Raw genomic sequence first — 13,448 nt, 5'->3', positions numbered from 1 at the left:
CACATAGCTGTGTTCTGTTCGTCATGATCACAAACTATCTTTTTTTTTTCTTTTTTTGCTTTTTGGGTCACACCCAACAATGCACAGGGGTTACTCCTGGCTCTGCACTCAGGAATTACCCCTGGCGGTGCTCAGGGGACCATATGGGATGCTGGGATTTGAATCCGGGTCAGCCGTGTGCAAGACAAATGCCCTACCCGCTGTGCTATCGCTCCAGCTCCGATCACAAACTATCTTCTAATGCTGCTGGATCACCTGCATTCCTACCAAGAATGAACGAAAATTCTTGTCGCTCTACAACCTTGTCAACATTTTGTGTTATCTGGAATTTAATTTCAGACCTTCTATTCAGATATAAATGTATCTGATTTTGGAGGGGGGGGTGACTTTTTGGTTAGAGGGGCAGATGCAGATGTGTTGAGGGCTTATTCCTGACTCTGTGCTCAGGATCATCATGGACATGCTCAGGAGACCATACGGGCTGCCAGGGATTGAACCCACATCAGTCGCATGCAAGACAAATCCCCTACCTGCTGTATCTCTGCAGTACCTTTGGCCCCTGTCGTATCTTGTTTTAACTTAATTTCCCTATAAATCTAATTTCTCTTATGAAATAAATATCAAGCATGTGCCATATGTACATTTTTGGTTAGATAAATTACAAGCTATTGTTTACTGTGGAGCTATATGTATATTTTGAATACGATTTTTAGAGATGTGGAGGTATTTTTACCTATCGTTTTTCCATTTTGTGATTTGTCTCATTTAATTTTTCTAAAAAGTTTTCATCAGAGTAGAAGTTGTTCATTTCAGTAAAGTCCAAATTACCCTCCGTTCCTCTCCCTACAGCGACCTACCTTCCTTCCTTCTTTGAGGATGGTTCTGATGTTTATCTAAAACAGCTATCAGTTACAAACCTGAAAACTTTTATAACTCTGTAACTTTCCACAATAAAAAATTAAAAAAAAAAAAAACAGCTATCAGCAAGAGCCAGGGAAATAACACAGGGATGTGTCCGCATTGGAGTCCTGCGTGGGCAACAAGCAACTCGAACAGTAGGCCTGGATGCTGATAAGCACTACTGAGGGTGTCCCTCTCCCCTAGTGGCCTCCAGACCGCACTGGATTGCCCTCGTGATCTCTGTTGCTGTACCACAGGGTCTGAGCAGCACCGCGTGCTTGCACTAAAAGGCTAGTACAATTGGCTCAGTGCTACTGTGAGTGCTCCCCAGTTCCTTGAGCATTTCTTGGGGATCCCCCACCTTGCAAAAAAAAAAACTGCTATTAACAAATCCAAGTTTTCTTAATTTTTTCTCATGCCATCTTCCATACTTCCAAACTTTAGTAATTTTGCATTTTACACAGAATTCCACAATCCATTTTGAAATCAATGTTGTTAAAGTCATGGGTGGGTGGGGCTGAAGCAATAGCACGGGGGGTAGGGCATTTGCCTTGCAGGAGGCCGACCTGGGTTCGATTCCCAGCATCCCATATGATACCCTGAGCACCGCCTGGGGTAATTCCTGAGTGCAGAGCCAGGAGTAACACCTGTGCATCGCCGGATGTGACCCAAAAAGCAAAAATAAATAAATAAATAAATAAATAAATAAATAAATAAATAAATAAATAAAGTCATGGGTGGGTATCTGATTTTGCCTATGAATATTCAGTTATTCTAATAATCTTTTTGAAAAGATTCTATTTCTTTATTGAGTAACCTTTGCTGTTTTGTTAATGATCTGTAATTGTATAAAGCTATTTATGGGCTCTTAATTCCTTTTCAAATGATCTTTGCTGCTTTTATTTTATACTATCAACATCACTGTAACTTTACATAGAGTATCAAAGTCACATAGTGTCAGTTCACTGACTTTATTCTTTTTTATATTGTGTTATTCTAGGTGGTTAGAATTTCCGTGTACATTTAAGAGTTACTTTATCAATATTCACAAAATAATTTGTTGGGATTTTATTGGAACTGTAGAACATGTATAGAACAAGTTAGGAAAAAGTGACATTAAACATGCTTATCCAGGAACACGCATCATCTCTAAAATAAGATACTCTGTCTATCAGAATTTTGTAGTTTTTTAATATTAGTGTTGTACATATTTTGTTAGATCTATGCATGCTTCTCATTTTCAGATGGATGCTAATAAAGTTATTATGTATTTTTTAATGTCAAATCCCAATTTTTCACAAGGGAAAATGAAATGACTGAGTTTTGTATATCAATCTTGGTTTCCTCAATATTTCTATAATCATTTATTAGCTCAATATATTTTATTGCTTGATTTTAAAATATTTTTTATATATAAAATCATGTCAAATAGCTGTATTTGTTCCATCTCAAAGAATACATCTGATTTTTCTATTCTTGTCTTGCAAAATCACTGTGTTTTCTGGTATAATATTTCATATGAGTAGCGAGAGATACATTCTTGCCTTATTCCTTATCTTAGCAGGAAAGCTCCTAGTTTCTCAACAATATTCTTTCACAGCAAATATTCATTCAATCACTGCATAATATAAAAGAACTCAGAGGCTATTATTCTCTTTTACCTACAATTACATATGTGAGATTCAGCCATGTTGTAAGGTTTAGAGCAATTTTCTGTAAGTGATAAAATTTTCAAATTATTTGCAATCTTTCAATTCTCCAATCAACCTCAAATGGGAATGTAAATGAGCTACTCAAGTTATAACATTTTTTTAAGTTTCATAATATATTTAAATAATAAAGACTAAGTTTTCAAATGATAAACAAATGTTTTATATCAGTGAAAAAAATGATAAAGTTTGCAATCTTCTTCTAGATCTAGTTCAACAATATACAAATTTTCTACTGAACATCTAATACCCATCTTGTTTTGTTTTGTTTTGTTGCTTTTTGGGTCACACCTCGTAATGCACAGGGGTTACTCCTGGCTCAGGAATTACCTTTGGTGGTGCTCAGGGGACCATACGGGATGCTGGGAATCAAACCCGGGCCGGCCGCATGCAAGGTAAACGCCCTATTCACTATGCTATCGTTCCAGCCCTACCCCCATCTTACTTTCTAATTATCACAGTCAAATCCTGGGAAGAAGTATGTTTCAACTAGAGAGATGACTGGGGAAAATATATTATTTTGTTGCATTCAATTTTGTAATTATTTACTATTATATGTTAGACATTTAAATATCAAACAATATCACAGATGTTGCTTTCAAAATAACTAACAAATATGACTATCAGTTAATAACTAAAAATCAAATTTATGACAATTAAGCCATTATACTGCACATCAAGTGTCTACACTCGGTTATTTTCTAGATGAAGGTAGTGAGGACAAGAAATTTCCTCCCAAATACTTTTTCTAAAGCAAACACTGACTACATCATGATCATTAGTTATTTTGATATATGGTAATAACTGAATTCTGAATTTCTAATAAAATTATTAATGCATACCTTTAAGTTATTCCTGATAAGACAGCAACATAGAAAATAAGACTTTTCGGTACTGAAAAAATTTATACATTTTTATAGTAGATATTAATGAGTTCATTCCACTTCACTTTCACAATGCAAATGAAAAAAGGATTTAATGTCTCCCTAACTAGGAGAGACATTAAAATAAATATATTAATATAGTCTTATTTTCATATATAAAAAATATTAAGCAAAAAGGAATAACCAAGTTTAGAGTTAAAAAGGATTATAATGGCCCAGCCATACACAGTGAATCAAAAGAGATTACTTTCATCAGAATTCTTTCAAAAATCTTTTATGCCCCTAAAGATAAGTTTCAAATTATTCTGTCTGCATTATTATTAGAATGCATAACCTTATGTTGTCAATTAGGAAATGCTAACACAAAGAGAATTTTAAAAGTTACCAACACATTAATGTATATTTTATAAATAAAATATATATATATATAAATTATAATGATTACATATTTTTCTACTAATACCTGAGTAGCCCAAAAGCGGAGGAGGTGAGAAATGCAGAATACAGAGAGATGACTTACATTTGGAGGGTTAGACTTTAATTTTCTCTCCCAGGGCTGAGGAGTTTTATTCTTCGTGCTTACAATGCTCTTTTCTCCACAGTATTCTTCTATTTCCAGAATAGGTCAGGACAAAGCTTCAACAGACGTCTATTATTTGTTTGATCTAGGGGGAAATTATACTTTTAATCAATTATTACAAAATGCATCAAACTTTTTTCTTACTGGGCTGAGGGTGGGAGAGGGTCTAATTATTTTCTGTTCAATCTGAAGTGAACAGAAAAAATAAGAATTGCCATTGTTGAATATAATAATAAATAAATCAAGTACTTTAAATTAACACCACTAAAAGAAGCCCACATCTATCTTCATTTTCACTTGTATGGCTAAGAAGCATAGCAAGAGAAAATTAATATTCAAAAATCCAAATGACTACAAAAGCCCACTCAAATGTATTTTTTAAAAGACTTTAACATAATTTTGCAAATCCTCGAGTTTGAATGAACTGGCAGAAACGATTAGGTATCAAATATTTTCACTCATTCATTTTAATGTCTTAGGGCTAAAGAATTACAGGATGATTAGGAGAGAGTAAAGGAAAACCTTTTTTTTTTTTTTTACATTTTATTGGAATTATAAAGCAAGACGTTTTTAAGTGCACGGAGCACACCAGAAACAGATAGTAGCACGTCTGTAAAGAAGGGCAAGACATCTGGAACAGGAGTTTCCAAGATGGTACAGAGCTTGGGGCAATTCAAGCCAGACATGTTGATCAAATGGGATCACACCATACGGGTATATACTTTAAATGGATCGCATGATAATTCTCTAACAAATTTATAAGAGTGCAATTCACGCATCTTACCTTTACAAGCACACACCAAAAAATGTGTCATGTAATCATCTTAACTTCGGTGGCATGAGTATTCATAATTATAAAAGAATTATTATCTTTGGAAGCTACTCCCAGCTGAGGTTCACCTCCAGTATGATCCCCAGTCAGGGCTTTGGGGATGACCCGCTGGTGCAGATGCCAGGATTTGAAACGAAGGCCTCACGCATGCCAATCAAGTACTCTGCAGATGAGCCATATCCCCCAGCCACTAGAAATTAATTCTATTGTACAATTTCCTATTAAATTGTAGGTTTCTAATAATGGATTTTTTCTGCCTCATTAAAATAAAATAACATGATAAATGACCTCAACTTGTATCATATCAAGAATCACACCTCCTGCCACACCTTAAAGTCATTCACAATGCCAGTGATACATTTGAATGTAGGGGCGCATTTGGTGAGAATATTGAAAATGAAAATATTAAAATGAAAATATCTTTTGAAAATGTATCTGTTTGTTCTGTGAAAGTAGTTTCTGCTTCAAAACTTAACTATTATTCTTCCTGTTACTGAAAAAGATATTATGTAGAAAAATATAACTGAAGGATGCCAATCACAGCAATATCAGAATAAATACAAAACCCAGTAAGCATGTGGGCAGAATACATCTTTTTCAACTACAGGTCTGATCACAAGTTGATCACTGTATGATCCATTTCTGTTAACTCTGGAGAGTTACTTTCTTTCATTTACTACGTACCTCAGAATAATTTCAAGGTGGAACAAGATGCAAGTTTGACTATCCAATATGTAAGAGACTAAGGAATAAAAACCACTCAAGAATAGATTGTGAAAACATAAAACTATCATATTTTTTCTGCATCAACAAATCTAAACCAAATTTAGCAGTATTATTTAAAAATATCAACATAAAATTTCTGCATGAATATTTTCATATGACTTTTCAAACTCAGGTAGTTCTACATTACTTTCTAGAAGACTACAGTATTGCTATATTTTTGGTCAGTGAAGATCAATGCACTTCCTTTAGGGAAAGCTTTAAACTGACAGAGGATGAATGATTGACATCAGTAACAAATACTTTTTGTTGTTCCAGAATGACATGTCATTTATAGCAATACCTATGCTAATTAATGCCATTTATATCTGCCAGATGTGTCAGAGAAATGTGCCAGACCCTTCACAGAATATAGCCTGAGTATGGCTAAAATTACATTATAGATATGAAAATGTATCTCTTTGTGACAAGGAATTGATATCTCTTTCTTCCCTATCTCTCCATATATATATATGTATATATATAAAATGTGTGCACATATGTACATGTACATATATAGAATATACTTTAGATATTAGAAAAACCCACTTACAATTAGTTATCACTCATATTCTGAACTTATAAAACTTACTAGTTTTACAAAAATAAAATTTTACTTTGCAAGGTTCAAATGCCCTATAATCTCAACTCAAAATAATTTACTAAAATGAGCGGAAAGATAGTACAGGAGTTAATGTGCTTGCCTTACATGAGGTTGACTCCTCCTGGAGTCCTGTCACTACTTATGACCCCCAGAACCTGAACAAAAGCAGGAGTGACTCCTGAGTATAGAACCAGGACTAGCTCTTGAACATCACTAGGTCTGATCCTCCTCAAAGAAAACAAATAAAGCAATAATTGTGTACCAGGGTACCAGAATTTTTTAATAAACATGCACTATGTTCAGTAAAGTCATAAAAACTATTAATAGATTTTTTGTCAGTGAATTTGGTATGTACAAGGAAAGTCCATAATCATTAAATCCTCAGTGACTAACAAAACACGTGAAGTTAATTCTGCATTGACTAAGACAAAATTACATATTTAAGAACCTTATATTCAGCTAGCCCCTTTTCTCAGAATTATTGTAGTTTGTATATATTCCTCCTAGGTTTCAAATTATTATGAATCTATCATTTGATTATCAACATTTTTCTTGTATTCCATATGCTATAATATGACAAATATTTTGTTGGGATTATAAATTTACATTTCACTCTTTTAATAGTTAAAAAATCAATACAAATGGGTCAGGGATTTACTAAATCCCCAAACCCTGGAAACAGTTTTTTATGATCAACATAGGAACCATCTCATAGTTGACAAATTCAAATTTGACATCTGATACCTTGGTTACTTAACTTTTCAAGTTCACTAGCTTACTATTATACAGGCTTCTCTTCTTAAACTTCCCTCCTGCATTTGCCTGAAACCGCCCTTTCTTGATTAACCCCTCAGACCTTCTTTTTAAGTCTCTGCCAGTTTCTTTTCATAGAAGTACCTTCTCAATGTTTGTTTGCCCAATAGCTTATCTCATTGCCTTTTCTTTACTTCAACTCTTACGCTCTTCAATCTCTTACACCATCACCTGCTGAAAATGATACTTATATACATATATATGCATATATATGCATGCATTATGTATATATATTCCACATTTCCCCCTGAACTGCAAGTTTGACTATCTACTGATATATCTACTATATATCAGATATATAGTCACAAAACTGGTCCCCTACTCCTATAGTTATATTCTCTCTAATCCATATTTAACATTGCTTAGCCATTTTTCATCTTTTGTTTGAGTCAAGTTTTGGGTTTTTTTTTTTGATTTCTGAAATATCAACCCAATAGAATTTTTCCCAGACAAGGGAACAGCAAAAAGTTGTGGAGAGAGTTAGGTTCTGCAAAGAATTCAAAATCAACAGAAGCAAAGAAGGAAACCCAAACCCACTAGAATAACAGGCAATAATATCAATGTGTTTATGGTATTTCATTAGTAATCCCAGAACAGTTCACTTATAAAAATTCTTTGCAGCTGGTGACTAAATGCTAAGGCATTACTGGAAAGCATAATGACAAACATAAAATGTACCAGGGAATCACAAAATATTCAAAATAGTATAAAAGTGAAAAATAGCAAAGCAGAAAAAATTACATTGTTGGTATGGTAATAAAGATGTGGAGACAACTGTATTTGAGTTGTAGGTGTGCACTTTTGAAACAAGTCTTACAAAATGTAAGAGGCTGAAAAACTGTATGGGGAGGAGGGAGGAATAGAGACATAAACAGAGAAACAAAGGTACAGAAATTCAAAATGTGTGTGTGTGTGTGTGTTTGTGTGTGTGTTAGAGGGGAAGGGGTCATAGTCAGCAGTGGTCAGTGGTTACTGCTGGCTCTGTGCTAGGGGTCAATCCTGAGCTCAGCGATCACTCCTGGGGTGGGGACCAAGGAACCATATGGGATATAAAGGATCAAACGTGGGTTGACCGCCTGCCAGGGAAGCACCCTACCCACTGTACTATGCTCTAGTCCCAGAGATACAATTTCTTTTATTTTTTTTATTTTTTTTTTAAATTTTTTATTGAGTCACCATGTGGAAAGTTACAAAGTTTTCAGGTTTAAATCTCAGTTATACAATGCTCGAATACCCATCCCTTCACCAGTGCTCATATTCCACCACCAAGAATCCCAGTATAGCTCCACCCCACCCCCTCACACCCCTAACCCCCCCACGCCCCAGCCCCCCCCACCCTAAGCCCCCCCGCCTGTGTAACTAATAAATTTCACTTTACTTTCACTTTGATTGCATACAATATTTCAACAAAACTCACTATTATTGTTTGGAGAGTCTCTCCCCTAAAGTCAGACCTGCTGAAAAGGAAGCATTAGATAATTTGTTTTCCATTGCTGAGGATGAAGAGGTATGAGGTCGAGTGACCACACTTAGCGGCCTCTCAGTTTTGGGTTTCTGTAATTTAGTATTTTAGTAACTAAGTCCAGAGAGATATCTGCCAGAAGTTGCATCGTTGCCAACTTGTACTTCTCAGTTACATTATATTCCACATATGAGTGCAATCTTTCTATGTCTGTCTCTTTCTTTCTGACTCATTTCACTCAACATGATACTTTCCATGTTGATCCATTTATATGCAAATTTCATGACTTCATGTTTTCTGACAGCTACATAGTATTCCATTGTGTAGATGTACCAGAGTTTCTTTAACCAGTCATCTGTTTTGGGGCATTCTGGTTTTTTCCAGATTCTGGCTATGCACTGGTTGAACTCCACAAGAAGAAAACTGCCAACCCGATCAAAAAATGGGGTGATGAAATGAACAGAAGCTTTCCTAAAGAAGAAATCCGAATGGCTCAGAGGCACATGAGAAAATGTTCCACATCACTAATCATCAGGGAGATGCAGATCAAAACAACCATGAGATATCATCTCACACCACAGACACTGGCCCACATCCCAAAAAACAAAAGCAACTGGTGTTGGTGTGGATGCGGGGAGAAAGGGACTCTTCTTCACTGCTGGTGGGAATGCCGACTGGTTCAGCCCTTTTGGAAAACAATATGGACAATTCTCAAAAAATTAGAAATTGAGCTCCCATTTGACCCAGAAATACCACTCCTGGGAATATATCCCGGAGAGGCAAAACGGTATAGTAGAGATGGCATATGTATTTCTATGTTCATTGAGATACAATTTCTTAAGACATAATAACAAAAGCGTTTTTTGAAAAACAGTAACAAGAGAGTCTGTAAGGGTCACAGATTACCCCTCAGGGTTAAAGTGAATCACTAGTCTAGATCCAAAAAGTAAGGTGACTGTATAAATGGTATCTTTAAGAAAACGTAGTCTGAAAGCTAAAAAAAAAATCAATAAAAAGGGCTAGAGAAATTGAACAGCAATTAAGTCAATTGTCTAATATGCAGCTGATCCCAGTTCAATCCCCAGCATGACACACAGTCCCTTGAGCACCATCAGGAGTAACCCCTGACAGTCTCACCTTCTTACCATGAACATGAGACTCAGAAACAAAAATAAAATAAATTCAATAAAAATCTTTAAGGATACTACGCATATAGATTTTAAGAAGTATTTCCTGTTTAATTTTATTACCTAAAACAAATTTAAATAAATTTCCATCCTTTCTTTATCCTATGCCACTTCTTAAACATCTTCGCTTGAATATTCTGTTTCTGGTCTTCCTTCAAATATATAATGACACAATCTTCAGAATATTATATCAGATTTTTAATTTATTCATGAACAAATGTTATTTTTAAATACACAGCAAAGAAGGGGTTTGAAGAAATAGTACGAGGATTTAAGAGGATTTCTTGCATATGACTGACTTCAGTTTGATCTGCTACTGCCAGAAGTTACCCACAAGTGCTGAGCCAAGAGTAAAACCTGGTGGTGGTCCAACCACTTCCTCAAATAAATATGAACCAAAAAAGAACCAATGAGTCCATTAATGATCTTTAAAACCATGTTTCTTCACCCTTTATTAGGATAGTCTTTCTTTCAATTCTCCAATGACAATATAAAATCGGTCCTCCTCATCCCTCATAATTCTTCTCCTTCATCCCTTAATAAGATCGAATTAACTTCAAACCTCTCTATCCTGATGAATTCTTGCAGAACATGGTCATAAAATAGTTCCCCAAATACATAAATTTGCAATCTGTTCAACTGGACCAATAGGAAGTTCAGTGGAACATAAAAATACTTAAATAAGAGAAGGGAACACCAAGTAAAATGTGATTGGAAATCCCGAGCGGGGAGGGAGATGCACGCTGAAAGTAGACTAGAGACTGAACCTGATGGCCACTCAATACCCCTATTGCAAACCACAACATCAAAAGGAGAGAGAGAGAGAGAACAAATTGGAATGCTCTGCCACAGAGGCGGAGTGGGGTGGGGGGGATGGGATGGGGTGGGAGGGATACTGGGTTCATAATTGGTGGAGAATGGACACTGGTGGAGGAATGGGCTCTCAAACATTGCATGAGGGAAAAACAAGCACGAAAATATGTGAATCTGTAACTGTACCCTCACTGTGACTCACTAATTAAAAAATAAATTATTTTAAAAAATACTTATATAAAATAAATGTGATTTCTAATCAAGCAGATAAACCTCTGGTGCCTTTTCTTAGAGTGCTTCAATTACTGTTTAGAAGAAGGAGGAGTTACTTAATATTCACCAGATAAACAAAAAAAACTTAGTCTAAAACCAAAGGCTTTTATTAGGATAAACTCTGTACTTTACTTTGGTCTACCAGTTTACTCCTCATTTCATGTTTACCTTGATCGAATATAAAAGTCTCAGATGTTCCATGTAGAATGACTCTTATCTTTCAATTGTATTTGCTAAAATTGCGCATACTCTTCAAGCCTTAATCACTGATACATTTGTACGCATCTATGTTTTCTCACATTCAATAAAACAGATTGAATATAAAATTATTCCTTACTTATTAGTTGTTATTAAGTACTAAGTCATTTGACAAGAAATGGTGAATAAGCAAGACTCAGAGCTACAGATATAACACAGAAAGTTATGATAAACCCTTATCTTTTATGTTCATCAATTTCAGGAAGTCATTTTTACTGCCACTATTTTCAAGCTCTACTAAAGCTTTAAAAAATAGATTCCATCGGGGTTTATCTATAGCAATAGAACACTTATGTTGCATATATGAGGTCCTAGGTTCAATCCTCAGCATACCTACCCCTTCCAAATATAGGTCCTATGAAGGTTGAATGTACCATAATGCAACTTACTTTTGTGAAAAAAAAAATAGCACAGAGGGTAGGGCATTTGCTTTGCATGTGGCCAACCCAGGTTCTATTCCTCTGTCCCTCTTGGAGAGCCCGGCAAGCTACCGAGAGTATCCTGCACGCACACCAGAGTCTGGCAAGCTACCCATGGTGTATTCGTTATGTCAAAAACAGTAATAACAAGTCTCACAATTGAGACTTTACTGGTGCTTACCTGCTCGAGCAAATCGATGAACAATGGGACAACAGTGCCACAGTGCTACTACATGTTAAATATGGGGTTTCAATTACCTACTCTGAAATTCTGAATCAATATTAAAATGAATATCCCAAAACAAAATTATAGTGTTTCATACCTGAGACTCATGTTTTTTGACAATTGGTTTTTAGTAATATCATAAAAATTAAATAATATCATAAAAATAATAACAATAGTACTGTAGCACTGTTGTTCCATTGTTCATCAGTTTGCTCTAGCAGACACCAGTAATGTCTCCATTGTTAGACTTGTTGTTACTGATTTGATATGAAAAGCATATTGAATACGCCACTAGTAGCTTGCCAGGCTCTGCCGTGTGGGCGTGATACTATTCGTAGCTTGCCGGGCTCTCTGAAGGGATGGAGGAATCAATCCAGGTCGGCCACATGCAAGGCAAACGCCTACCCGCTGTGCTATCATTCCAGTTCATAATATCATAAGTAATTCCCTATGCCTTACAGAAAGCAGAACCCAAACCTGGGTACCCAACAAACATATCTTTTTCACCAGTTTAGAGTTAATGACTAGAGTTAGAATGTTATATCCCAGATTCCTAATTACATTAGAAGTCTGAGGTGTGTCTTCTCACATGGTTTAAGATAGACTTTTTCTAAGATGTCTACAGCAGGTCTAATTTTCAATGTGTGTTAACTTGGTATGTGGAACTAAGGTCAATGTAAACTCTATGAGCCTCAGGAGAAACTGTGACTATAATTTAAAGAATGAAGATTACCTGGCTTTAGGGATATCTCCACAAACAGCCTGATTATCAGAGAAACCAATCTCCAGGGAGGGCAAACATCTAGAGGCAAGGTTTTATCATATGAATCATATGAAGCTATTCTCCACCATTGTGAGAAGCCTTCTTCTCTGTCACACCCCAGGTCTCTTGCACAAAATGTAAGCCCTCAGTTTGCCCCCATTTACAGCACTCTAAGTTTCATCTATGTTTCTAAATGCTGTACTTTTCCTCCTACCAATCTTTCTGATGTTAATGTATTTGTTTGTCCAGCCTAAGAAGAATCCAGAAGGTGGAGGAAATTCCTTCATGTTGAACAGCAATGAATTTGAGAAAATGTAATATTCAGACTTGAATAATTTTACAAAAGAGAATGAATCTACAAAAAATTTGAGTCAAGCAATGTGTTGACAAAGTGAGTTAGTGAGCTTTCAATTAACTACCAGGATCTTCTAACTGGGAAACCCGTGAGCTCTGGCTTGCTCTCCCTCTTTTCCCGCCCCTCATGCAGGAGATACATCTTTAGATACTTCATTAGAGGAAAGTAATGTTAGATTCCAGAGGGTGAAAGTGAGGATACGGGACATGAGCATAGAAAAGCTATCCTAAACTGGTCAACATTCTTTTTGAAACCAAACTAAATTCATAAACAAGCAAAAAATTTGATTCAAAATAAGTTAAAATATAAACACATTTATTTCTTTTCATTTTAAAATAATTTGAATTTTCATTACATACCATAAGATCAAAATTAGAAATATTCTTTGTATGTGTTGTCTAAATCTATAGAGTTGGCTTACACAAATACTTCAAATTTCACATTAAACTATTTATCATTGGGCTGGAACGATAGCACAGCAGGTAGGGTGTTTGCCTTGCATGCGGCAGACCCAGGTTGATTCCTCTGCCCCTCTCGGAGAGCCCAGCAAGCTACTGAGAGTATCTTGCCAGCATGTCAGAGCCTGGCAAGCTACCCATGACATATGC

General features: G+C 35.7%; 1 protein-coding gene across 9 annotated transcripts in view; it reads right to left on the bottom strand.

The window, feature by feature from the left end:
• The window catches only part of FOXP2 (forkhead box P2), a 562,025-nt gene that overhangs the window by 480,430 nt on the left and 68,147 nt on the right, over positions 1-13,448 (bottom strand). For all 9 annotated transcript variants that reach the window (XM_055139128.1, XM_055139142.1, XM_055139146.1 and 6 more), the window contains exon 2: positions 4,014-4,158. The gene's annotated coding sequence lies outside the window, so the exon portion shown is untranslated. The remainder of the gene's footprint in view (positions 1-4,013; positions 4,159-13,448) is intronic.

Source organism: Sorex araneus, chromosome 1, assembly GCF_027595985.1.
Source record: "Sorex araneus isolate mSorAra2 chromosome 1, mSorAra2.pri, whole genome shotgun sequence".
In the NCBI taxonomy this organism is placed as follows: Eukaryota; Metazoa; Chordata; class Mammalia; order Eulipotyphla; family Soricidae; genus Sorex; species Sorex araneus.
The sequence above is the reverse complement of the archived record's forward strand: the minus strand, read 5'-3'. Positions and strand labels throughout refer to the sequence as shown.